We start from the raw sequence: 13,918 nt of genomic DNA, 5'->3' as shown, positions 1-13,918 counted from the left end.
GGAAAAGTACCTCTGGACTGCTGAGGGACCTTGCCTTGCTTGACAGCACAGCAGAGTTGGGCAGCAACTTGACAGGACTTTTCCAGTATAAACCTGAATCCCACTTGAGTCCTACTGCAGACAGGTAGGTTCTTGTCCTAAATTAACCATCTGGGAAAAAACAGCAGGATAAAGTTTTTGGTACAGCCTGAAAACTGATAGAAACAGAGAATAGAGCCAATATGAGTTGTAATGGCCTTCCTGTTACCACCGCATAAATTCCGTATCAACTGAAATATTTTATCCACTATTATACACTTCAACACCTATTTCCTGTAACTTCAGAATATTAATTGCATTTTCATTCTCTGCTCTAATTGTTTCAAATCTTTCCAAGGAGCTACCAAATGAAAAGCATACACACGCAAACAATGAAGATCACAGAAGACCAGAGATCTCTAAGAATTAATTTTGTTCAAGACACAAAATTAATATCATTATTACCTAACAAAGGCATAAAATATTCACAAGTTATTGTGACTTGAACCAGCAATTAGCTCCCCCTCATCTGAAGCAATGAGAGAATGTGGTTAAAATACTAAGTGCTTAGCACTCTGTACAGGAGTGCCCCACTTAAGAGAAAAATACAATGCTAGCTATGCAAAGGTATCATAGGAAAAAAAGATATTTTACTATGCTTAAAGCCTTCTTTTCTCAGTTTTTTTTTTTTAATCTGTCCATGTTTCTTTAAACAAACAAACAAACAAAAGAATAGACAATGGCCAAATAAACAAGATTGACCTTTTTCTGTGTTTTACAGATTTCAAGTAATGTTACCTTCAGATTATTTCTATTATCCACAGGCACAACAACAGGCATCACAGAATTTTATTTTATGATAAAGCAGCTAGATCATATCATATACAGTGCACAATGTATGTGTATATTCAGGCATTCACACAATGAAGACTGGATTGAAATCTTAAACCAAGATACCACTTTTTTAAGGCTCTTTTGAAGAGCAAAGTATTCACTGTAGGTTTAGGCTGGAAGAAAATAGCACCAGCAAAGATAAATTGCTCCTATTGCTTCTCAGTTACAAAAGTGAACAAACCAGTAGATACCAAACAATTACACTTGAAAATCCTATCGATCAGGGAAGACACTGTGACTGAAAGATTAGATTATCTATTTAATACCGGATTAATACCTTTATCCCCAATGAATAGCTGTTGGAGTTTTCAGAAACTGTAAAAATGTCAGATACTTTACACATCCTGTGGGCAGTGTCCTCTCTGAATCTCTTTATCTGTACACAATCACTTTGCATCACGCATTTCGCTTGTCTGAGGCAATTTCGTGGATTTTATACAAAAATAATGCAATTGGTGAGCTGGATTACGGCTCTGTTATCAGAGTGCTATGGCAGGGAGCAGAGAGGTGAATTGCCTCAGAGGCATTTGCTGGAGACATGTTTCCTACAGAGAACAGAGGTTGGCAGGATATTTCTGTGGGTCCTGGAAAGACCTGCCAATTCTCAAATCTGCACACGTGAAAGGGGATCAAGACGTAGCACATTTCCTTGCTTCATGCAGAATGGCTGCTTCAGGCTACACAAGCCTCTCTCCTTGACACGAAAGGAGGGGGCTTCCTCTGGTGAAAAGAAACCCACCTGGAAGAAGCAGAGATACATTGACACAGGCTTTACCTTGTTATTGGTCTTACCAAGAAATGGAGAAAGAATTAAATAAAACCCTCAAAAATGTTTCTGTTTGTACTGTGCTTGGGCCATGCTTCTGTCAGTCAATAGGAAAAAGATGTAAAAAAAAGTGAAATCACAAGAAAAGACTAAATAAAATAATTTCAAGGAGAGATTGTTCAGTCCTAATACCCTGAGGCTTCTATCTCTTAAGAGGCATTTGTGGCCATGCTCCACTGATGATTAGGACTTCAGTTCTCAGCAGGTTTTGTGGTTTGGCTGGGGTCTTTTTCTTCTAAAGGAACAGAGCACATAGCTGTTTTGCTCTTTCTTTCTGCATGTGCATATAGGCCTAAAGTGATCTCCCAGGGTGTGTTTTTTGTTCCTCCTCTTCAGATGGTGATTATTTAATATATATCTGTTCCACTGAAGTCACCTAATATGGATTAGCATTATACAGAAAAGCAGCTGTATGAAACAGCGACGCTGCTATCAAGCCTCACAAAAAGCTGATAATTGCTGATAGAGACATACAGCACATCATTCCTTTAATAATAAGGGCATCTGCCTGGTTTAGGAGGTTTATATCTTCATTGTCATAGCATCTGAACACCTCATTTTGATTACAGGAATGGGAGGGAGCACCTAGATCATCAATGGTGTTTATTTCATGCAGCATCAAGAATACTTACAAAACATGACAAAACACCACAGCGTGTCTAGATCTGTACTAAAAGGCCACAAACTAGGGTTACAATGTGGCATATAAAGAGAGAAAAAGTGCTTGAGGATGTTGCCAGGGCCAAACAACAACAAGAAATTTGTGAAATAAAAATCTCAGCTGCTGTGTACTGGAAACTGTTTACTTTTCATATTAAAAAAGAAGGCAATAATAAAAATGTAACATATCAACCTGACATGGGGCTGTTGAAGTGGCAATTAGTTTAGCTTAATTTTGAGCTAAGGAACCAGATATATCAGTCAAGTACCTGACATTTTTTGATATCACAAAGACACCTGCAAATTTTCTGTATTTTCTCTCAACATCTCTCCAGATCAGAATGATCCCAGCTAGGGTTTGGCTCAGGTCAACTACACTCTTCCAAAATACTCCTGGGTGTGATTCAGGTATTAGCTCAGACCTGAGACAATTCCCAGTAGGCAATTTGGAAGTGGCCACCCAGTTTTCATAGAACTGCTGAGGTGGGAGGGGACCTCACCTAGTCCAGCCACCTGGCTCAGAGCAGGGTCAGCTGGAGCAGGTTGCTCAGGGCTGTATCCAGTCAGACTTTTAATATCTCCAAGTAAGGGGATCCCACAATCTCTCTGGGTAACCTGTTCCAGTATTTGACCAAGTAAAAATTTTCTTTCTTAAGTTTAAACAGAATTTCCTGTTTTTCAACTTGTACTTACTGCCCCCTTTCCTGTCACTGGGCACACCACTAGGAAGAGTCTGGCTCTTTCTCCTTTACTTCCCCAGATACCCCCCAAGCCTGCTCGTCTCTGTGAAGGATAGTCTCAGCAATCCTGTATGTGAAATGTGCCTTCCACCAACTTAGTGGCCCTTTGCTGGACTTGCTCCAGTATGTTTGTGTCTCTATTATACGGGGGAGCCATGGACTAGATCCAGCACTCCAGATGTGGCCTCACCAATCCTGAGCAGAGAAGAAGGATCACCTCCTTTGACCTGCTGGCAATGCTTTCCCTAAAGCAGCCCAGGTTTGGGAGATAATAGAGTTTAGTAGTATAGTTGTGGCCAAGACTGCACTAACTGGTTTCAGAAACAGAACATGGGCCTGGCACTGCTTAATTTACTGTGTATCTAAACCCATCATTTATACTATTGTTTGTTTCCAAAATTATACTGAAGTAGTAAGGATTTATCAAAAAGTTAAAAATAACTCAGGAATTCAGGGGAATGTCAGGGGTTTCAGGGATCCTATGAAGTAAATCCCATTGCATGACATAGACATAGAAATTAAAGAAAAGCTGCTTTTACTCCCAGTTGCAACCAGACTGTTTCAGAAAGTGAAGGTGTGTGGAAGATATTAATGTTCAATGCTATTCACCCTTTCTGTAGACCAGATGTTTCAATATCATTTAAAAGTTCTGTACACATATTGAATTTTAGCTGCCTCTCAAAACTAAATGTAAGAAGTCTATGTCTGTTTTAGCGTGATAAGATGTAGCCAGTGATTTCGTAAACAGCATTGCTTTGGTCTGAAAAAAACTCTATTCAACATGTTATACTTCACTTTGTTATCTCACATCTTAAGCAATGCTGTAATCAGTTCACATACTGCTCTGCTAAGTCCATGTAAGCATCAAATAAATTAAATGATCTTTAATCTTTACAGTAAAAGTGTTTGTTATTAGTTCACAAACCTTACCTCTCATTCCTCCCAGTTATCTACTTCTTCTTCCCTCAAAAAGAACAGAAGATCCCAAGAACCTCAGTTTTAAATTACGCTGCAATTTACAGTCCCAGAGTTTGTAAGATAATGTGAGATCTAAAGTACTGAGAAACTCATCTGGCACAAACAAAATCAATTAAAATAAGTAAAACTGAGAGACATCTAAGAACATAATGGAGGAATCAGAGAACAGGATTTCAATACAGAACCGAGAACCTAGTTTTCCTACTCTCTATGGAATCTTTTCCACGTTAGTCACAGAGCCAATAAATCTGAAATCCTAAATCAGGAGTTCGGAATATACCCTCCACACCATCAGCTTAAGGTCCATTACATTAAAAAACGGGCATTTATCTCTATCGGGCAGTTTTTAAAAAAGCAAGGCTTTGCGTGTCTGAGAAGCCAGACAACAGGAGAACTGGGTGGGTCTAAGGATGACCCACAAAAAGCCATGCCTTCATGTTAAGCAAAAGCCCAAGAACAGGAATGTGACTGAATTCTTCTCAACCCCAGGAACACAGAAACCTGAGTCATGGCTACACGTTAGATACCTCTTCCAGTTGAGATCCAGAGTTGCCTTCAAGCAATACATATTTAAAAGACAACAACACTCTTTTTAATACCTAAGGAAAATGAGTGGTGGAGGTTATCACAAAGACTCATTTGACCCTACTGAGGTCAAATCTTTCCAGGCTCCCTCTACAGACAGCAATGTGAAATCGGCTGTACCTGAAGGGTAATGTGGCACAGAAACCTAATGCAGCTACTCTACACATATATAGAAGACTCTTTTTCTACATTAACTACAGAGAGAGCCTAATGAGATTATCCATACTAGATGGGAGTAATAGTCAGTAGGATCAGAAGCGAGTATGAGCATGGTGTCAATCCAGAAGAGAAAGTAGTAAGGGTGTTTGCCGGACCATGATGAGATGAAATGTCTAGTGCAAACTCAGTAACTAAAAATATCTGTAAGTTGGTGAGTCTAAGTAGTCATTATGAATGACCTTTTTTCATTACAGACTTGCAGTCATAACATTTACCCAGGATGCAAGAGATGGAGTTCTACCTTATCTTCATCCTAAAGAGATTCAAGTCTATTATCTCCTGCACCAAATAGTCACATCAGAAAAATCACTGAATAAAAATAGCACAAGTAGCATGGGTCACAATCCAGTCCTTTTACTTCCAGCTGAATACATTCAGCTCCAGAATCATATTTAGTTACTGGCCCCACCCCTCTTTCTTTAGCTATACAGACCTTAACGTGTCCAAAAAGCATATGCAAAATGTTAAAGCTATGACAGACTTGCAGATCAGCTTCACTTCCAAGGCTAGTAAATTCAGGGAGATTAATGATCATGTGATTAAAAGTTTTTTCATGTATGCATAGTGGTCATATGTCTAGGATACAGCAGATTAGACTACTGCAGACCTAGTGGCTATGGCTTACTGAAGCATATTGACAAATCAGAGCTAAAGTTGAAATTCCATCTGCATAAAACAAATTTTAAGGGCCCTATGAAAAGAGGTAGCAGAGAATTACTAGCACCATCTTGTTTTCAGATCTAGTATTCAATCTAATGAGCTACCTGCTGAAACTGTCCCATATACTATGCTCAGTTTTATTACTGCACATTGCATGTAAACTCCTGGGGAAAAAAAAAAACAAACCCAACTCCTTTTCTTCTAAGCACACAAGTTAAATTCTAAAGCTCTCCTCAGCAGAATACCAGATGATCTGTCTTAATGAAAGCAATAGGAACTTTTCCGAGACACAACTGCCATTCATATTGTAAAACTAAAAGGAAGGAAAAAAATCAACACAGGCTTCATAGATCCACTGCACAGGTAAGTTGGTCATCCCACCCTCAATCACTCAGCTTGCCAATAGGCCCGGTTATATTATTCAACAAAATACAATGCAATTCTTTCAAAAGAGTAAGAATGTGAAATGTAGCTATAGACTCTGTAAAATTTGCCTAGTATATTAGAGCTTCAAAGCTCCACATAAACACCCTGTGAGCTAAGTAAAAAGTCATCTTCTTTTACAAGGGGGGATTCTGCAAAGTGGGAGAGTTAATAAGTTTCCCAAAACCAAGAGTAAGCCAGTGTGAAGACTTGGATTGCTCTGCCCAGTGCCCAGTAGAACAGGCAGCACGAGATCTCTAGCACAGTGGATCTGAACACACTGAAGTGATGTACTTAAAATCAGTCAGGGTACAGGGTTATTAATACTCTGCCAGGACAACATTAAAACCTTAATTCCAGAAATACTTAACACAATTTTTCTTATATGAAAATGAAAAAAAATAGGAGGGAAACTCATTTACACTTTAGCAATGATCAAGAACTATAAAGAATGGGATCAGCTTTTTGTAGAACACACACAGAGAGCCTTTTCCACAGACAGAACAGCAAGAGCAAGATTCCTACAAGTTACAGAAAATGTGCTCCAATTTCATTTCACTGCATCATAAAGAACTCCCCAAAATGCAATCAGGCATCCTTGAAATAAAATGTTTGAGTGATCCTTTTATACCCTGTGTTCTTAGCTGTATCTCACAATCCCAGCAGTGCAGACTAGTTATCTGCAATGGTGCTTTGCAAAAAAATGACGGTTACGATGAAAAATGGAGTCACGAATAAGAAGCTGACCATAGTAATTTGTATTCGTACAAGCTCTATTGTTTTTCTTATTCATTAATGAACCCAAAAATTTCAGAAGTTTGATCTTTTTTCTTTTCCTCTCTTTCTTCTTCCCTCTTTGTGAGTGAAACTATTATTGACTACTGTTCATCTAAGGGAAACATCACGCAGAATACATATCTGTGCATTCAGCCAGTTTATGTTGCGTAAAGTACAGACAGCAAAGTCTCCTCACTGAAAATTTCCCAATTAATTGAAAGGCCCCCAAAAATTTCTCCATGAAGGGGAATGATGCCATCATCAGACTGGGTCATTAGATATTTCTAGGAAGCACATTGGATGGTGTGCCCCATACCATCCATATACTTGCCTGTCCCAAATTCATGTAGCAAAAACGTCATATGCTGCTAGGGAAATGGTTTAGTAGGATGTGCAGATGATACTATAAAATATGGACTTCATTGATAATGGCACTGTTTATAGATATTGAGATCAAGAACAAAGCAATAAGCTGTGTCCATGCATCACACAATTTTAAATCAGCTTGCAAAAGATGTAATAAAAGTTCCTTTATATGAGAAAACATAGAATGATTCTTTAGTTATATGTAACTGGTGCAATAAAAAATTGAACTGGTAGAATTTAAAATCTAAATAAAAGATTGAAAGTTGCTTTATAAAAAATAAGATTAATTAAAAAATTCTAGACTAAACAAAAGTTTATTGATCAGAGGTTATAATAATAAGTTTATCTATATAGAAAAAATATAGAATGATGGCAATCATTAAACACTGTCAACTTTAACACTGAGAAATTCTTGCTAAATAGGACATCTGTGGTTGAAATGAAATTTCTATGAAATAATCATAGTAAGATAACAAAAAGGTACAAGACCCAACCACATCACATTTTAATATTTCAGATAATCTCTGTTATTTCTCAAGATGCCACACTTTATATGGGCAAAGAAAATCATAAATTAATCCTTTAGATGCCATGCTCATCTTCTGTTTAGCCTACCCTTAATATTCATCTATTCACTTTGTATCTTGCAGCACTGAAGTATTTCAGTTTTAGTTCCTTCATTTAATGCATTCTACTCAGGAAACTCTTTTATCACTTACCTATCAATATATTGCTGACTTTGTTTCTAATGCAACTCTTGTTTCTCATTAAACCTAGTTCAATATCAGAGGCAGCTCTATCACAGAAGCTGATACAATTTCTCTAGTTCCCCTTATACAATCCCTTTCAAATTTACTGTTTTGTACTCTGAAAGACAAACTGTTCAGTGTCTCTCTCTAGAAGGAATTTCATTCTTTATCACTCTCACCACTGTTTTAAGCCGTGTAACCTTCTGAAAGGTCATTTTGCGCAATAGCTGGCAAAATGCTTTTAGGTAGTCCCTAAAAGATGTCTGATAATAATCAAGATAGAAAATTTCAGGAGTTTTGTTAAATACTTACTGTTTCACTGTTTTACTTAAAGGTTTGTTTTTATTGTGGCTTTTTTTTTCTTTTTAAACAGCAAGATATAAAAATAATTCCAGATCCTCTGAATTTCTTTAATGTTGATTGATAACTAGTAAATATTTCATCATTCTTTACTGTTTCACCAATATTCTCTGATGTCCTCTTGCCCAGGCAGAAATCCCCGATGCCTGGTTTTATAAGAGTGCCAACCATCAACCTTAAAAAAATGTTGTAGCTATTCAGTGAAATATTGCAATTTTTTTAGGCTGTATCACAAGTTTTTATTCCCCCTCAACATCAAGTAGGAAGAAAGTTCCACACTATCATATTGTGGTATAGGGTATTTCTTACCTGACAGGGGAATTCATGAACACAGTAAGAATTTTTTATGCTTATTACCTGGCATTTTTACTCATTGATATTTTTACTACTTGGCATTTGCTTCTTTATAAGCACCTTAATGAGCTGACCTTCATATTTTTATTCAAATTCTGTAGAGAAATAATTCCACAATACCTAAAATTTTTCATCAGGGTATGCTACATGAACAAAAGGCGTCCAAGTTAATCTAGAACTAAACCAAAATTTAAAAATAAAAATAAAAATCTAAAGTCCCGAAACACAAGGATTGGAAATAGTAAGGAGATCTGAACCAGGCGTTGGCAAATTTCACTGTCCTGTGTTACTGATTTTCCTGCTAGTACTAGAAGGAGTGATGAAATCCAGAATGTTGGTTGTCCACTGCTGTACAGTGCAATTAGCTCCATTTATTATACTGAGCAAGCTGTCAGTTTAATGATGCTACATGGTGGGCTGTTTGTGCAGATGACTGTTCTTACAGAAAAAAATACATACACTCAGGGTTGCTTTTAAATTCAATGGAGAGAGATTACGTTTCCTGGAAATATTCATTCTGCAAAGGCAGTCACTTAACATGTTCACAAAAAAAAAAAAATATAAAAAACCCCTCTTCTTTTGTTCTCCTTTATATAATTTCTGTTCAACTTGTGTAACAGCAAAAGTATAAGACTTCATTTAAAATAACTGGGCCAGAGTAGTATGGGATTAAACTCTATGGGGGATGAAAGCATTCTTCACTTTCATCTGATTCCTAGAACCTGAAGCACAGAATGATTTCAGGTGACAGGCTTTTAAGCGAATATGAGAAAGGAGAATTGCCTGAAGAAAAGCAGAAATCTTCTTGGTGAGAAAGTTCTGCCACTGCTATGCTTAATAAGAGATATAACTCAATTAGTCACAGAAAAAAGAATGAAGAAGCACATATAACGTGATTTGGTTATATATGGTAGGCCTTAATTGTATTCCTAATGAAGACAATAGTAAAAATTCCCTTGGCTTTCTGGCAGTCAACCACGTGTCCAACACAAAAATAAAAGGGATGACTTAGATTGTCTTATATCGTAACATGTTTGTATATTATTTTTTCATCTATCTCCTGTATCACTGGCCTCTATTTGTTTTTACTCATTTCTCTGTTTAATCTCCCAAAAAAAGGCATAGAGTGAGACAAAGATTAGTTTTCTAGTAACTAGCAATATGATTTCCAGCACAGAGTTTGAAGGGATTGCCAGAACATTCCAGTTTTCCATACTTTTCTGTTTCAGGCACTTCTTGCTTATGAATCACTACAGATATAAGCAAATCCTGTAGCTGATCTGACCTCTCAGTGCACAGAGTTAGAAGTTACTTGGTCAAAGTCATCTTTCATTTTGTCTTATACAAAAAGTAATTTTAAGCTAAGTTTAAAGATCTGTATTGCAATTTAGCAGTCTGTTCCTTAGGGAATGGCATGTACGGAAGAAACAGTTAAATTCTGTTTGGCCTTTGGTCTTGACATAGTATCTTAAACAATCTACAAAGTGACAAACAATGATTTGGCCTACAACTAATAAAGTATGAGATAATCTGTACCTACAGGTACAGGGAGGTTGTGGAGTCTCCTTCTCTGGAGATATTCAAAGCCCGCCTGGATGAAGTCCTGTGTAGATTGCTCTAGGAGAACCTGCTTTAGCAGGGGGGTTGGACTAGACGATCTCCCGAGGTCCCTTCCAACCCTTGCGATTCTGTGATTCTGTAAAAGATACAGCAGATGTATTCATTTAAATAAGTTTGTATTAGCAGCATGGTGTGCAAAGTGTAGGTCCTTGCGTACTTCATGCTGAGCATTTGTTTGAAAAGTAAATGTCTCTTCAGTATCAGACAGTGAAGAGATTTTGGACTGAAGTTAATCACCACTACCATTAATGGTGATTAGCAAATCACCATTTGTTACATGGTGAGATGCCCTGAAGTTATGAAAGCCTCCTACTACAATCATCAGCAAAACACTGAGCCCTTCTCACCCAGTTGAACAAGGGCTAGCAGGAGCCCTGTACAACCCCAATATCTACTCACAGGCTGGATCCCACCAGCAAGACAAGTGTTATCTGTGCAACAGTGATATCACCTCTGACTGCAGTGCTGAGCCCTAGCTACTTTATCCCTGTTTCTTAAGTCCAGCTGTGGTATCATCCATTTTTAAACAGACTTCATGATTGACGCTAGGGAGTTAACAACTCAAGGCTAAACAGTCTGGTGAGCTGAATGTGCTTATTTCATTTGAAAAGACTGATAATATTCAAACATTTAATCAAACAATCCAATTGCTTAGCCAACATCTTTCAAAACCATCCTGGAAAACAGCCATAAATGTTTGAAACACAAGGAAAAATACGTTAAAAAATTATATGCTGGTGAATGGGTGAGAAGAATTACTTTATTTCAGACATGTTTCTTTCATATAATTTTTTTCTTATGTAATTCAAAATTAATAGAATTACATTATGCACAGTGTTTACCTATTTTACCTATTAGCTATTTAATAAAATGTGACTGTATAGAGAAGAAACATTTTAGGAGATCTGTTGTATAAACTTAGAAAGTACCATGCAGAACCATACAGAGGTACAAGATAACTTTAAAAGAACTGGTTTAAGTAAGGGAACCCGGATTCACAGCTACCCAGTTTAATTTTCTAAAGTTTCCTAATCAGTTACACAAATCAGTCTGAAAAGCACACCACGCTCACACAAGTACATAGGCAGGCTTTCAACATCCATGCTAGTTCATTCAGAGTTGCTCTCCATGTCTCCACAGTTTCCCTACTGGTGCACAGACATTCCACAAACAAATTTTGACACAATCCAAAGCCCACTGATGCTGCAGAGAATACATCTATTGATTTTGATGGGCTTGGTGTTGCCTTCCTGTTACTATAAAGCAGAAATAATTTGGATATTAAAAGTCTCATCAATAATGTAGTGTATTAAAAACATTAAATTCACACCTTAACATCAGAGTGAATAAATGACCAAGTGTTTCAATCTAAAGAAGAAATATGTCTTAGTCAATCTAGAGCACCTGTTTTAACAGAACACTCAGAAGATGGCTAATCAATGGAAAACATCAAACAGACTCGGGACGAGTTCCCTAGAGCTGTCAGTCATACCTCATTACACTCAGACAGAACAACATAGCACTGAGAGCAGTGATGGGTGCTGCAATGGCTCTAAGATATCATTGGCAATACCAGAGCATGGCTTACTCCTTCTGATGGGTGGCTTTAATGCTAAATTAGAAGTGACAATTGGGTGATGGAAAGAACATTGGGAAGCCACAACCACAGAAACTAAGCACTAATTATGCTGAGTTTCCAGTCATGCTTTTGCAATTGTTTTCCCTCAAAATAACTTGCTAGATGGCAGAACAACAAAACAGACCAAGGATCTCTCTACTAATGCAGGATTCAAATCACCTGCCTAAAATGTAAGGACACAGTAGGCCATACATATCAACAGCAGCCACAATGACCACATTACTGTGCAACCCTTCAAACAAAATCTAGAACAAACTAAAGAGCAGACTTAAGGCACTGTCAAAAGCAAGGATGGCTGGTGTGAAGAACAGTGTACAGCAATCAGAAATGATTTAACTTCAGCTGCAGCTGTTACTGCTGCATATCCACACAGATGAATACCAAAAGGATAAGCAAAAAAATATGGTACTTCAGGAAAGAAAATTCTCCAAAAGGAAAATCTTGAATTTGAAGACCACTGAAATACTAGAATGGCAAGAAAAACAGTACACCAAAAAGACTAAACAGCACTCACTGAAATTCCATCTGAAGATGTCCATTTGTTCATTTACAGAGATGTGAAATACTCTGCAGTGATTAACAACTACACACCACGTGATTCTTTGCTGTTTGGTGTTGCCATAAGTGGGATAGGACCACTATCACAACACAAAAACTGGTTTGAAAGATCAGCTACACCAGGAAAACCACACGTCAAGGAGAATGAAAAAAGTAGCTATAGGAATTTATCTCAACAGCAATGTATTAGATGAAAGGAAGAGCTCAATAAGAAATGACATTATAGACAGGTGAGGCTGAAAGCAAAGATATACAAAACATCTGGATTTTTTTAACATAAACTTAAAATCCCAAACATTGTCAACATGTAGTTATGAGAGCTGAAGAACTAACATTAGAGATTAAATCAACATCTGAAATTAACTACAAACTGCTATGAGAAAATATGGGTGCTGGATAGAATGGTTTTGCCTTTCAACAAAGAGAAATGAGAAATTACCAACCAGAAGGTTTTCTGCATCAGAAAGTGGGACTGGAATTATTTGAGGCATAGATACCGGATGCTGGATACAAAAGAGGTCCCCCCCGCCCACAGTGAATGTGCTAAATGGAAGCCAGATGATATGAAGGGAGACAAAGACAAGAGAAACTTTAAGAAAAGCCCTTAGCAGAGATGGCCCAGCACAACAGTAAAATTCTGCTCTAGGGAGAAGGCAGGAGCTATAGCAAATGACCCAGAGGAACAGGAGGTACTCGTGTATGCTGGCACTGAGCAGGCTTACCACAGCAAGTAATTACCTGCCACCATTCAGGTAACAACCTTCAGGTCTGCCAAGTCTTTTATATAATGCGAAACAGTATTGAGAAACAACTACCATGTGTTTGTGGCTCAAAATTATGGTAAGAGATAACATTTCATAGACTTGGGGGTTTTTTTAAGATTTCATATGAAATGCAACATGACATGTTCAATCAAGATGCATCCATCAGATCAGAACATGCTTCATTATAAGCACTGGCATTACATGGCGTTCTCTTCTCTGACCCAGTGTAATTGTCACAGTCTGTAACCTGTCATGCAAAATGTTTCAAACAAATGTGTTTGTAAACAAAAGACTTGATGGTTCACTGTTATTCAGACAGCTGGTGTGCTGCAAGAATCTCTCTGAACATGAAAATAAACAGTTTTGGTGGTGACTGACAAATAAATTAAGTCCAAATCTCACTTGACTGCTCAGCTACTGGGTAGAGCAGATTAACTTCAGACTAAATAACACAAAGCTGTCTCAAGCAGAGGTTTGGGTATCCAACAGTGGGAACCGTTCTTCTCTCTTCTGTTAGCAGGAACAATGTCCACTCTCAATCTGCCAGCCCAGTACAGGCTGTGACTGTGTTTGCATGCATACATGAACTCTAAGTGCATTTGCATGCTATGATCGTGTATTTAGTCATTTAAAATAATTGCTAATTAAGTGAACATACAATTTCATTTTAACCCTTAGTCATTTGCAATCTGGTCTTTTTTTAAGAAAATCCAGAATGTGTGGATCTT

The sequence above is a fragment of the Egretta garzetta genome, unplaced genomic scaffold (assembly GCF_000687185.1).
Source record: "Egretta garzetta isolate BGI_Z169 unplaced genomic scaffold, ASM68718v1 scaffold62, whole genome shotgun sequence".
Lineage (NCBI taxonomy): Eukaryota > Metazoa > Chordata > Aves > Pelecaniformes > Ardeidae > Egretta > Egretta garzetta.
This window is presented reverse-complemented; position numbering follows the sequence as displayed.